We start from the raw sequence: 14,085 nt of genomic DNA on the forward strand, positions 1-14,085 counted from the left end.
ATTTAGTTGTAATATTTTACTTAATTATGATATTCATGTATTTGACCCAATAAAATAGGCTTAAAACATTATTTGGTTCGTGACCTGTTCAAAATTGTGTCATTTGGCCCTGATATATTATTTGGTCACATTTGGCCATTCACATATCCCATTTGGTGAAATTTCACCCAATTTGTATGGATACTTAACGGAATCTTTATCTCATTGATAAGTAACGATATTTTGACACTTAAACTTGAAATATGATATTTTTTAAAGTTTTTTGTTTCATACTATGTGGAAATAATTAATTAAAACAAAAAAACAAAAAACAAATCCTAAACTAAAATCTATTAAGTTCAAGTGTCAAAATACCGTTACTTATCAGTGAGATAATGATTCGGTTAAGTTTGAATCGAAATTGGGTGAAAGTTCACCAATTTGGAATAGATCATGGGCCAAATATGATCAAATAATAGATCATGGATCAAATGACATAATTTTTGGATAGATCATGGGCCAAACAGTGCTTTAAACCAATAAAATATTAACTTCTTTTCTAATTTTCATACATTTTGTTTCCCAAAACTTCATGATGTGTTCAAGTAAATGACTTTAATATTCATACATTTCCCTGTAATTTTGGGTGTGTGCTTGATGATAGAGTAGTTCGAGTGTCGTGACTACTCGGGTTTGTCGATTCTGTATTGTGGAAGGTCTTTTATATAAACTCTCATAATACTTTGGTTAAGTATATTTATTAATTTATAAATTTATTGATCTCTGAATTCTTTATCAATCTGATTCAATGTTAGGTCCGGTTTTTAAAACATTGGTATAAAGTAAAGAATGGAGATAGAATTGAATTGTGAACATGGTTCTCCGTAGCTGAATGTTATTTAATTTTATTTCAATAAAGTGACTTTCACAGTTGGGAATCATCTGGCTGGTTTAATTGGAATTCGTCGAGGGGAGATTCCTTTTCGTTATCTTGGTATCCCGTTATTTTTTGGCCAGCCAAAAACTTCACATTTAAATTGTTTGATGGATAGGGTCCTTGCCCATTTTACTAAATGGAAGGGCAACTGTTTATCAATGGCTGGTAGAGTTGCCCTGGTAAATTCTGTTATCACTGGGAGCTTTATTCATTCTTTTTTTATTTACAAGTGGCCTGTTGCGTTGCTTCGCCGTATGACTAAATGTATGCGGAATTTTGTATGGTCCGGTTCAATTCACTGTAGGAAGCTGGTAACGGTTCCTTGGAAAGTCTGTTGTCAAAGTCTCAAAGATGGAGGGCTTGGTATCAAGGATTTGTTTCTTTTAAACAAAGCTCTGACTGGGAAGATGGCTTGGGGCTTAATTCAGGACAGCTCGCTCTGTTTTAACTTACTGAGAACCCGATTCTTAAACAAAGTGGGACAGCCGCGTCAATTGGTTTTAAACTCGTCTGTTTGGGCTTCGGTTAAGGGCATTTATTTGGAAATTTCGCAACATTGTATCTGGTGGATTGGTCAGAACTCGGTCTTAAACTTTTGGAACGGGGGTTGGATGTGTCCCTCTCTGGCTGCTCAAGTTGGGTTAACTGCTCGACAACAACATTCTTGTTCAGATTCAGTCGAAATTTATTTGGATGGAGATAGTTGGAATAACCTACCTATGCTTCCTTCTGAAGTTGAGGGTAGGGTTCGACGCATTAAGCATGGAAAGGATGTAGATGATAAATGCGTGTGGAAGCCTGCTATGAATGGGGTTCTTACTGTTAATTTGTTGTATGCTTGGCTTAGGGATCCGATTGATCAGCAGCAATGGTGTCATTTCCTTCGACATCCGTGCGTTCCTCCTGCACATTCCTTAGTCGCATGGCGTGCCTATCTCGGTTATTTGCCTACTCACGACAAGCTAAGATTTCGTGGTTGTTTTATTGTCTCGCGTTGTAGCTTATGTTTGTCTGATGTGGAATCAATTGATCATCTTTTCGTCACTTGTCCGTTTGCTAGAATTATCTGGCAAGGTATTAGCTCGTTGTTTGGACGTCGGATCAACACAAGCTCGACACTTAAAGATCTCATAAGTGATGCCATAGTTCAACGTTTTAGCTCTCAAATTTCTGAATTATGGGCATCTGCAATTGGAAATTCTATTTGGGCATTGTGGATTACTCGGAATAGATGCATTTTTGAGGATGAAAAACCGGAAACAGTAATGGTTTTAAGACGCATTTGGAGAGTTTTAAGAGAATCTTCTCACATGGGCCGGGGTACTACTTGGAATTCGTTAGTGGAATCACAAATTTTGGGAGAGCTCGGGATTCCTAAAAGGTATGCTAAAGGGCCGCGAATTATCCCGGTTGTTTGGCAGCTTCCTCTGAGGGATTGGACGAAGATTAACACTGATGCCTCTGTTTTGGGTTCCCCTGGACCGGCCGGGTGCGGAGGAATTTTTCGATCAAGTACTGGTTTGTGTTTGGGAGCATTTGCTTTTCCAATCACCAGTTCGTTTGCCTTCCTTGCTGAGCTGTCTGCGGCTGTTCATGCTATTGATTTGGCTTACAACAAAGGTTGGCGGAAGATTTGGATTGAAAGCGACTCTATGTATGTTGTGCAGATGCTGAAATCCAAATCCACATCGGTTCCTTGGGTAATTAGACAAAATTGGTTAAATTGTTTGACACAGGTTGAAGCTATGAACTGTGTTGTTTCTCATATTTTCCGCGAAGGTAATCAGGTTGCAGACTCGCTTGCAAACTTTGGACGGACAGCTTCTAGTTTTACGTGGTGGGATGATATTCCGAGCTTCTGTGAATCGGCTTTTCTTCATAATAGGGGAGGACGGTGCTCTTACCGTTTCTCTTGATCTTGTTCTGTAATTTTTTTTTCTTTCATTCTTTTGTTTTCGGTCTTTTTATTTTCTCTTTTAATAATATTGGTTCGGGGGTCATGGGGTTGAGGTCGGGGGTGCCAGCTTTGCTGGGATGTCCGTCTTCGGCCCCTCCTCGATAACCAGCCTTTAATTAAAAAAAAGTGACTTTCACAGTAAGGTTTCGTGGTGTAGTTGGTTATCACGTTAGTCTAACACACTAAAGGTCCCTAGTTCAAGCCTGGGCAAAGCCAAAACTTTTTCAATTTTACTCACTAAATATGGGCCTGGTTTTATTGTAGTTGAATCACAATGTTTTTTATTGAATTTTTTTCTGACAAATAAAATTATGGGTAAGTTACATATTATACATGATTAGGTTAATTATTTACAATTATCCAAGATTTATAAAAAAAAAAATTAAAATGTCAAATACTTGAAAATTAAAAGTGGTTTTAGCATATTTTAAAAGAAAAAAACGTGGCTTTAGTATCCAATATCAAAGGGTGGAACTGTTTTTTCATTTCTTTTTTTATACCCAAAAAAATAACTGTAATATTTGACATAAGTATAATAAAAATCTCAAAACTGAGTTTCTATGTAATTTCCTCTAAAATTATCAGAATGATCATGTGATAACCACATTGAAAATAATTTATTTTTACTAAATGTGGCAAAAGTACATACGATATGAAATCAAGATGCAATTTTAATATATAGATTTAACTTAGTAAGTAATGTATCATTTTTGGATATATTTTTACTAAATGTGGCAAAAGTACATACGATATGAAATCAAGATGCAATTTTAATATATAGATTTAACTTAGTAAGTAATGTATCATTTTTGGATGACACGAAACTGACATGCAGATTTTAGATTGAGTTAGGGGTTGATATGCTAACCCATGAAAATGAATTCACAAAACTAGCAATTGAAATAATAATATATGGAAAAAACGATACCAAACGACATAAATATTTAATATTTATTATTATATTTTCTCGTGTTTCTATATGTCACTTTATTAATAAAGATAATAAAATTATAATGTTTACTTGCAAATATTTTTTATTCAATTAATTTTAATTTATTATCAATTTTATTATTATTACAAAATAAGTTAATTGATTAAAAGAAAAAGAAAAAAATATTATATGATGTGTGTGATTCGTTAAATATTGTTATCGTGACTAACCACTAGAGAAGATTTGTGGTAGAGAGTGTTTTGAAAAGAGAGTCGTTAAAATGGTGATGTGTCCATACCCTCCAACCATTAGAGTTGCTCAAATGAACTCCTACAGCCAAATAACACAGTTTTAGACAACAGTAAAAAACACAAGTCTATTTTTGGAATTATATCCCTAAAATTTATGTATTCTTTTTGCAACAAAAAAAAACTCGAAGGCATTCATGTGTAAACTCTCAAAATCATAGGGGTTATTTTTGGAATTATCCCTAAAATTTATGTGACCAAATATATGGTGGGTACCAGATACACTAGGTTAATCTCATACCCTTCACATGGTAAATCTTTTAGATGTCATTTCCTTTTACACGAGGTTCCGTACTAATTATCCTTCCAAGTTAACTGCATAATCATCTGATGTTCTAATTTGCTTCATACATTTCCCTGTAATTTTGGGTGTGTACTTTATAATAGAGTAATTCAAGTAAGGTGACTATTTAGATCCTCGATTTTGTGTTGTGGGACAGTGGCCCGTATGAACTCCGATAATAAAGTTAATTACAAGTGTGTTGTATATAAAGTAAAAAAGGGAGATAAAATTGAAACATGAACTTGGTTCACCGTTGCTGCTGAATGAGATAAGAACTAAATTTAACTATACCGTTCAAGCGAATTGCAGATTTAGCCCCAACATATGAAATGGTGGAAATTTAACATTAACGTTTCTAATCAAGATCAATGTTAGTCGTGCTTTATTGAAAATTTGAAAGACTGGTTTGACTATTATTAACTATCACATCGGACATTCCAAACAAGTTTGTTGATAAACTAAAATAATTTCGTACATTTTTTGTTGGTTTTTTGTAGCTATATTAATGACGCATAAATTATTTTAGCTAGTTTGACAAAAAAAAATTGTGATTAACTTATATATAGCATATTTAGTTTTTAGCATTTTAACCAAATTTTTGTAATTTTGTTAGTAATTAACTAAATATCTTAGACATAATTGATATTTGGAATGTCTGAAGTGACATTTAAACACCAGTCAAACTAATCACATCGGACATTCCAAACAAGTTTGTTGATAAACTAAAGCAATTTCGTACATTTTTTGTTGGTTTTTTGTAGCTATATTAATGACGCATAAATTATTTTAGCTAGTTTGACAAAAAAAAAAAATTGTGATTAACTTATATATAGCATATTTAGTTTTTAGCATTTTAACCAAATTTTTGTAATTTTGTTAGTAATTAACTAAATATCTTAGACATAATTGATATTTGGAATGTCTGAAGTGACATTTAAACACCAGTCAAACTAATTTTTTCTAATTTTTAATAACGTATGGCTAAAATCAATCTTTCTTGGAAATATTAGAATTAAATTTGCACAATTTCACATGTTAAGGTTAAGTTTGCATTCCCTTAAAACGGTAGGGTTAAAGTTGACCTCCGTTGTTTAATTTTATTTAAATCTATTTAAGTAAAGTGATTTCCATAGTAAGGTTTCGTGGTGTAGTTGGTTATCACGTTAGTCTAACACACTAAAGGTCCCCAGTTCGAGCCTGGGCGAAGCCATAACTTTTTTTTCAATCCTTTTAAAAAGAAAAGGTGTAAAAATACCTTTAAAGTTTACCGTCATGAGCAATTTTACCTTTAACATTGGCAACCAAGAACAATTTTACTCATAATATTGTCAAGTTGGGTCAATTTCAGACATTATTGTAAAACACATATTTTGTTTTTTTATTCTGCCTCAATTGTATGAGTTTGTTAAAAAAAATTATATTTTCTGTCATTTAATAATAGAATTGGAGGTTAATATTTATTAATTGGGCGAAATATTTTTAACTTTTTTGTCCAACTCTTAAAATAGATAGTATTTTTTTCACGTTTAATCATATGTTTATGATCTGATGAGTGATAAAATGACTCACGTGTGAAGAGTAAATGACATGATTCATGACTGAAAAAACAGTTTGATGAATTATTACTAAAATTGATCCAACTTGGCAACGTTAGGATAAAATTGCTCTTGCTGCCAACGTTAGGTAAAATTGCATCATTTTAGATGTTATGAGGTAAATTTGCTCCTGGCTGTAATATATATATATATATATATATATATATATATATATATATATATATATTAAGTTTTTTGGGCGTTGTGTGCGATTTATGGCTAATTGGGCTCCCTTATGTGTACTAAATTTGGGCTGCTAAATTCGGACTGATCGGTTCGACCGTAAATCGATCAAGTGTCCGATCCAGTTAGTGATTGGTTTTATATGTTCAACAAATCATATTGATCTGCTTAAATCGACCAAATGAACCACAAACTGGTCCGGTTCAACGCTTCGGTCTGATCAGTTTTGCACCCATACACAATTAAAAAAAAAGATTATGGAAGTAGCAAAAATCAAACTTAGATCACTAAATAACAACTATGCACGTCTTACCACTAAGCTACTTCCCACTTATGATTTCTAACTTCACGTTTTTAATGCGCCTTAATCGTTCTAACGACGATTTAAGTGCGAACATGTAAATAAATGGGGTTTTTAGGAGATGAATTAGTTTTAGTGTATATAGCTTAGCATAGATACATATTCTCAAATATTGTAATTTATCTTTCCGATTTACATTTTTTCCTCGCCTCTCTTCGTACATATACAAATTCATTTAACTAAAAATGGGTGATTCTTCTAACTTGAATGGCTTTAAATCAAATGCTTAAAATGGTTTTCAAAACGAGAAAGGAAAGGTTTACAAATGAATTTGAAACTTAAAGAAATATGTGATTAGGCCGTTAGCGCTTAGTAGTGTTAAGTAGGAGGCCGGTGGTTCAAACCGGACGATTTTGAGGTTCCTAGTAGCCTTACTCCGGAAAGGAGCTAGCCTTCTCGACTCGTATCCAATTTCCCAAACCCAACCGGTCTTGAAGGAAAATAGACAAGCCTAGGCGTAGCGGAATAATAAAATTTTATCTATTTTATCTATTTCCCTTTTCCAAGATCTGTTAATTGTTATTTCATATAAAGAGGGATAGAAAGTAATACCTTTGGTGAAGAACTATCTACCGTTGCAAACGAAGTGCCCACAACTTCTTATTATCAACTCGTGAGCAACGAATGTTTTTATTCAACACAGAAAAACAAAACTAATCAGTAATCAACCTTTAAAGTATAGAAATCGCAATGATTGCCTCTAACGGAAATCGATACGAGATCAAAGAGGGAGTAAGAAATAAAGTAAATTAGCCGAGACGAAAGACGGAACGATTCCTCTCCACATGTTCTGTGTGTATCGAAATTTATGGGGTTAGGGAGTCTAATTATAGACTTCTCTAAACCCTAATCCCAGTTGTGTTAGGTAATTAAATAATTGGAATCTTATTCGGAATAGGATTCCTAATTAGATAATTAAATAAACACTTTACTATTATCTAAATAATAACTAATTATATCTAGATAATTATTATTAATCAAATTAATAATTAATTAATGTTAGGGATAATTAATTAGAGTTTCAATCACATAAAAACTTCTAATTAATATTATCAGATAATCTTTTAATTTAATTGATAACCATAATCAAATTATAATTATTAATCAAATTAATTTATCCCTAAATTAATACAAATTTCGGTCCATATATGTATGTCCCACTAATTATATTTTCGTCCTCCGATTCCAAGTCCCATATGTGACCCATTAGGTTCTTTATTGCCACTAGCCGTATATATCCTTTGAAATTATTCATCATGATTAATTCCAACATATATATAACGGAATACCGTCGCGAGCTGTTACTAGCAGAACCTATGATATTCCCCCAGAGCAATTAAGAAGTCAGGTTGATAACTGACGTTAACCTTTCTGCATTAGGTACAGTATAATACGATCCTTCATCAACTATATCCTGTCGGTCAATTCCTTATAACCATGGAACGTGTCAAGGTTACATATAACGAAGAGTCCAGTTTTACTAGTACAGGTTGAATTCACTCTGAAAAGATAAGTTAAGTGAAATGTTCATTTCTACTCTGAACTGTATCACCTTGCAAGGATTTCAGTCAATTCACCACAAACGGCCATTTGGATATATCTCCCACTTATCGGGAGTGACGAATGCTCAATCTGACATTAACTATTCTGCAATTACTTTGTGTGATACCCAACCCTGCTCTCACACGCCCCAGGCTCTCACCTGTTGGATCATGCTCGCACAGAATCAAAGTATCAGACTCCATAATCCAGAATCACTAATTAACGAATGTTTGAGTCTGAGGATTAGTTATACCTACTAATACCAATGAGATGAACAGTTGACACATTAGATAAATCAATCCATTCTGTTATCTCAAGTCGGGTCCCAATCCTAATGAACTCCTTCACCGGATCCATGTAACTGTCTAGATATCTGAATATCTAAAGCTTGTGAGATCAGCTTTCTGTCTCGACAGAAAACACTGTTACATGCAAGTCTCAACAGTAATATGCCAACCCCTATAACATATTACTTGACTTGGGTTTACTTTAAGTCTATTGGTCTATTATAAAGTACAGTCTCACTTCATGCTTGTATGAATACTTTATAACTACTTAAATAAACTTAGGGTTACTTTCTTTATGAAAGATTTGTGCCTTTATATATAGTTACATTTTAATGCTATATATCTGATTAAACAAATGATCAAATAAACAATTTATTCATTAATATTAATATCCTAAAACAATTGTCTTTAGGACACTAAACTCCAACATTCTCCCACTTGGACTAAAGCCAATTGTTTCTGAAACTAATACCAGAAGAACTAAGATGTTTATCGTGAGCTCTTTTTGGTAATGGCTTGGTCAACGGATCTGCAACGTTGTCCTGAGTAGGCACCTTTTCTATTCTCACATCTCCCCTGTCTATGATCTCCCTAATGAGATGATATCGCTTGAGATAATGTTTGGATGCATTATGAGATCGTGGTTCCTTTGCTTATGCAATGGCTCCATTGTTATCATAGTACAAAGTAATGGGATTCACAATGTCAGGCACCACTCCTAGTTCTGTTATGAACTTCCTAATCCAAACAGCCTCCTTTGCCGCTTCTGCAGCTGCGATGTACTCTGATTCAGTCAACGAGAAAGCAACACTTCCTTGCTTGGAACTCTTCCAACTAACTGAACCTCCATTCATGATAAACTGGTATCCTGATTGGGATCTATAATCATTTTCATCAGTCAGATGACTAGCATCTGAATATCCTTCAATTTTCAATTCTCAATGTCCATATATGAGGAACATGTCTTTAGTTCTTCTAAGATACTTAAGAATGTTCTTGACAGCAATCTAGTGATCAAATCCTAGATTCCTTTGATATCGGCTCTTCATACTCAATGCGAACGCCACATCAGGTCTAGTGCACAGCATGGCATACATGATCGAACCAACCGCACTAGAGTAAGGAATTACAGCCATGCGATTCTTATCGTTGTTCGTTTTAGGACATTGATCATTTGATAACTTGACACCATGGACCATTGGTAAGTTACCTCTTTTCGATTCATGCATGTCAAAACGCTTTAGGACTTTGTCAATATATGTAGACTGGGATAGTCTGAACAGTCTCTTCGATCTATCCCGATAGATCTTAATGCCTAAGATATAGGCTGCTTCTCCCAAGTCTTTCATGGAGAAATTACCCGATAACCAAACTTTTACTGTTTGCAACATTGCAACATCGTTTCCCATAAGTAGTATATCATCAAAATATAGTACTAAGAAAACGACTGAGCTCCCACTTGTCTTCTTGTAAACACAAGCCTCTTCAGAGTTTTGCTCGAAACCAAATTGTTTTATGGTTTCATCAAAACGCTTGTTCCAACTTCTAGATGCTTGCTTGAGTCCATAAATGGACCTTTGAAGTTTGCAAACCATGGTTGCATCCTTCGACGTGAAACCTTCAGGTTGCATCATGTATACATCCTCAAGCAGGTTTTCATTTAGGAAAGCTGTTTTCACATCCATTTGCCAAATCTCATAGTTAAAATGAGCGGCAATTGCAAGTAATATTCTGATGGATTTGAACATGGCTACTGGAGAGAAAGTCTCGTCATAGTCAACTCCTTGCTTTTGACGATATCCTTTCGCTACTAACCTAGCTTTATAGGTACTAACCTTTCCATCCATGTCCGTCTTCTTCTTGAAGATCCACCTGCACCCAATGGGTTTTATCCCTTCGGGTGGATCAACCAAAGTCCACACTTGGTTAGTATACATGGAGTCCATTTCAGAATTCATGGCTTCAAGCCATGCTTTAGATTCTGGACTAGCAAGAGCTTCTTCGTAGGTTTCGGGTTCATCATCTAACACGGGAACCAGTTCATTATCTCCCACTAGAAAACCATATCTAGCTGGGAGTTCATGAATTCTTTGAGACCTGCGAGTGGGATATGACACTTGTGTTTCATCTAGTGAAACGGGTTCGGGTTCAACTTCTTCCGTGTTTTCAATATGTGATTCCCCTTGAACTTCCTCAAGTTCAATTACTCTTCCATTTTATGTCTCTTCCAAAAACTCTTTCTCTAGAAACACTGCATGTTTGGATACTATTACTTTCTGGTCATCTGGATGATAAAAGTAATATCCCACAGTTTCCTTTGGATATCCAATGAAGAAACACTTGTCAGATTTGGGGTCTAATTTGTCTGACACAATACATTTGACGTATGCTGAACATCCCCATATCTCATGAAAGAGAAGATGGGTTTTCTACCAACGAACAGTTCGAATGGTGTGGAACTAGCGGATTTGGTTGGAACTCGGTTTAAGGTAAATAGGGCAGTTTCTAAGGCATAGCCCTAGAATAATTTTGGAAGAGAAGTGGTGCTCATCATGGATCGTACCATATCTAGTAAGGTGTGATTTCTCCTTTCTGATACACCATTGTGTTGTGGTGTATAAGGAGGCGTCCATTGTGAGCATATTCCACATTCATTTAGATAATTCATAAATTCTTTAGAAAGATATTCTCCACCTCGATCAGATCGAAGTATCTTAATAGTCTTTCTGGTTTGATTCTCAACTTCATTCTTAAAGCATTTGAATTTATCAAAAGCTTCTGACTTGTGCTTCATCAAATAGATATAACCATATCTAGTATGATAATCTATGAAGCTAATGAAGTATCTGAATCCTCCCCTTGCTTGGACTGACATAGGACCACATACATCTGAATGTATTAATCCTAGAGTGTTTGATACACGTTGACCTTTATTGCTAAATGGTGTCTTTGTCATTTTTCCTTTTAAACATGACTCACATGTTCTCATTGATTCACAATCAATTGAGTCTATAAGCCCATCTTGATTAGCTTAAGCATGCGTCTCTGGTTTATATGGCCTAAACGACAATGCCACAAGTCAGTTGAATTATCTAATCTAAGTCTTTTGGTATCAATTGTGAAAGCAGAAACTTTATCATTCAAAATATAAATCCCATTTAATGATATTCCTGAAAAGTAGAAAATATTATTTCTATAAAATTCACAACCATTGTTCTTAATTGAAACATGAAAGCCATCATCAACTAGACAGCTAATAGAAATAATGTTACGAGACATCTCTGGAACATACAAACAATTCCTTAATTCTATTACAAGCCCAGAGGGCAAACTAAAAACATAATCTCCAATCGCGAGGGCGGCAACTCTTGCTCCATTTCCTACTCGCAAGTTTATGTCTCCTTTCTTTAATTCCCTAGTCTGCTTTATTTTCTGCATATTCATACAAATGTGAGATCCATATCCGGTATCCAATACCCAAGATTCAGACTGCGAGATTGAGTTTATTTCAATATAGAACATACCAGAAGTTGAAGCACCGTTCTTTCCCTTCTTGAGAGAAGCTAGATACTCCTTGCAATTTCTCCTCCAATGCCCATCTTTACCACAGAAGTGGCATTCCCCTTTGGGCTTCTTGACTTGCTTTCCTTTGGCCTGGGCTGGCTTGCCTCCCTTGTTCTTCTTGGGATATTGCGGATTGGGAAAATTTCCTTTCCTCTTCTTTGATCCCTCAATCACAAGAGCAGGTACCACCTTATCTTTCTTCAGGTTGGGCTCAACAGTCTTGAGCATATTGGCAAGCTCTTCAAGAGAGGTATGTAAGTCATTCATTTGGTAGTTCATGGTGAACTGTGAATAACTTTCTGGGAGGGATGTAAGAAGTAAGTCGACACTTAGTTCATGATCCATTGCGAAGCCAATACTAGAAAGTTTGGTGATATAGCCAATCATCTTGACACAATGTGTCATAACAGATGTGCCCTATTGCATCCTGCAGCGAAACAACAGTTTTGATATCTCAAAACGTTCACAATGAGTCTGTTTCCCAAACAGCTCTTTCAAGTGCATGACAATAGAATAGGACTCCATCTCCTCATGTTGCCTTTGCAGATCTGGTGTCATCGATGCAAGTATGATGCACCCAGCGTGTTCATCATCGGATTTATGCTTCTGATAGGCATCAATCTCTTCAATGGGTGGATCATCGGTCGGAAGAGCGGGTATCGATGTATACAGTTGTTAGACGAGGTCCCACGGCCTAATCTCCCGGGCGGACCGGGGGGTGGACACCTCATGGCGATGTAAGCGGTGATTGGCGCCGAAAGTAACCAATCGTGGAATCAAGCTGCTCGGCAGGACCGGAGCTCGGAGTATGGAAGAGTCGCCACCCACGAATGGGAAAATGAACATCGATCCCTTGCGGGAGATCGGTGAGGGTTCGGGAAACTTAGGTACGAGCCGAGAAGGCTAGCTCCTTTCCGGAGAAAGGCTACTAGGCACCCCGACATCGCCCGGTTATGAACCACCGGCCTCCTACTCAGCGTGTTAGGCGATAACGGACTAATCGCATATTTCTTTAAGTTTAAAATTCATTTGAAACCTTTTCTTTCTCGTTTTGAAAAACCGTTTTGAGCATATATTATTGAAAGCCATTTTGGTAAAGAATCACCCATTTACATCAATTCAAAATACATAGGAGAGAGAGGGGGGAGAAGAAAGAATTGATTTGTTTACAATGTGATTTATGCTTCGTATTACACACTAACTCTAAACTAAACTCACTTCCCAAAAATGAGTTTATTTACATGGTTCGTACCTTAATCGCCATTGGAACGATTTAGGTACGTTTCAAAACCCCGTTTAATGACGTTCACTCGAATCGCCGTTGGAACGACTCGAGCGTTGGAAAATATTGAGATAAAAGTTTTAACAAGAAAACGTGATTAAGCATACAAGTCAATTTATTTTGTTCAAACAAACCATTTAGTTAAGAAAACAATTCAAAAACTCTATTATTTACAATTAAAAGCAATTTTAATTACAAGGTTCGCTTAATCCTTCATTGGAACGAATTAAGGTTTTAAAACGTGATGTTTTAAGAAATGATTTAAAAATGTCAAGAAAACATTATTTACACTTTAGGAATATCTAGAAAACTTTAAATTTAAATAAGCAAATTAAACTCTTTTTTATGATTTTACTTTCCCCTTTTCACTCAATTAACCTTTAACATTATCATAATTGCAACCATAAACCAACTAAACCAAAATTCCTCAATTGAAAACCAATTTAAAACCATGTCCCCAAATGCCAAAAAGAATAAGGAAGAACATGTACATATATACATATATATATTTTTAGATAAAAATAATGATATACATATAACTTTGAAAACCAAGCAAAGAATACCTTATAGTATAGCTAAGTATATGTATAATAATGAAAATAACACTAAGTATGATATATTATAATCAAAACATGTAAAAATGATGAGGCAAGTTCACAAATAAGAAAATAACCTTTGATTCAAAAACGATATTTACATCATAACCCAAAAAACCAATTAATCATCCCAAAAGTCACAAAAACTATACATATATACTTATATAATTTACAAAACCAAATCAATATAAGTTAAATTTCTAACATAACATAAATAAACATATAATATGTTGATAATAATTATATAAACCAAAAATATATTTATCAAGTATTTTACATA

The 14,085-nt window shown here is 34.9% G+C and overlaps 2 non-coding genes across 2 annotated transcripts; both read left to right on the forward strand.

The window, feature by feature from the left end:
• The first annotated feature begins 3,015 nt into the window (after positions 1-3,015).
• Positions 3,016-3,089, forward strand: TRNAV-AAC (transfer RNA valine (anticodon AAC)). Its single transcript has one exon. It is a non-coding gene; the product is annotated as a tRNA-Val (tRNA).
• A 2,442-nt stretch (positions 3,090-5,531) lies between these two features.
• On the forward strand, positions 5,532-5,605 carry TRNAV-AAC (transfer RNA valine (anticodon AAC)). Its single transcript has one exon. It is a non-coding gene; the product is annotated as a tRNA-Val (tRNA).
• The last annotated feature ends 8,480 nt before the right edge of the window (positions 5,606-14,085 follow it).

The sequence above is a fragment of the Euphorbia lathyris genome, chromosome 8, assembly GCF_963576675.1.
Source record: "Euphorbia lathyris chromosome 8, ddEupLath1.1, whole genome shotgun sequence".
Taxonomy (NCBI): domain Eukaryota; kingdom Viridiplantae; phylum Streptophyta; class Magnoliopsida; order Malpighiales; family Euphorbiaceae; genus Euphorbia; species Euphorbia lathyris.